Below are 367 nucleotides of genomic sequence, written 5' to 3' on the forward strand. Positions count from 1 at the left end.
CCCGAGAGCAAAGACGACCAAAACCCCAGCCAGGAGAGGCTCGGCAGGGTCCCGGGGGCGCCGGCCGCGCTGCCACCCGCGCTGTGCCGGGGCTTTTCCGGGTGACCCCCGGGGTGCGGGGCTCCCCGCCGCCCGGCCCGCTCACGCCGCGTGTTCGCAGCCTTTTGCTCTTGTCCCGCTCTCGGTTCGGGCCCCCTCGGGAAGTTCAGACCCCGCACAGCCCCTTCCAGCCGCGCTGCGGCGGAAAATCCGCCCGACTGCTCCGCGGAGCTGCAGAACGCGACCCTGGCACGTCAGCGGGGGCTGCGCGTTTGTATGAAAGCATCCTTGTCTCCCTTTTGTCTTGGCCTTTTGAAGCTGTTTTTAC

The sequence above is a fragment of the Chaetura pelagica genome, unplaced genomic scaffold (assembly GCF_000747805.2).
Source record: "Chaetura pelagica isolate M959 unplaced genomic scaffold, ChaPel_1.0 scaffold69, whole genome shotgun sequence".
Taxonomy (NCBI): Eukaryota; Metazoa; Chordata; class Aves; order Apodiformes; family Apodidae; genus Chaetura; species Chaetura pelagica.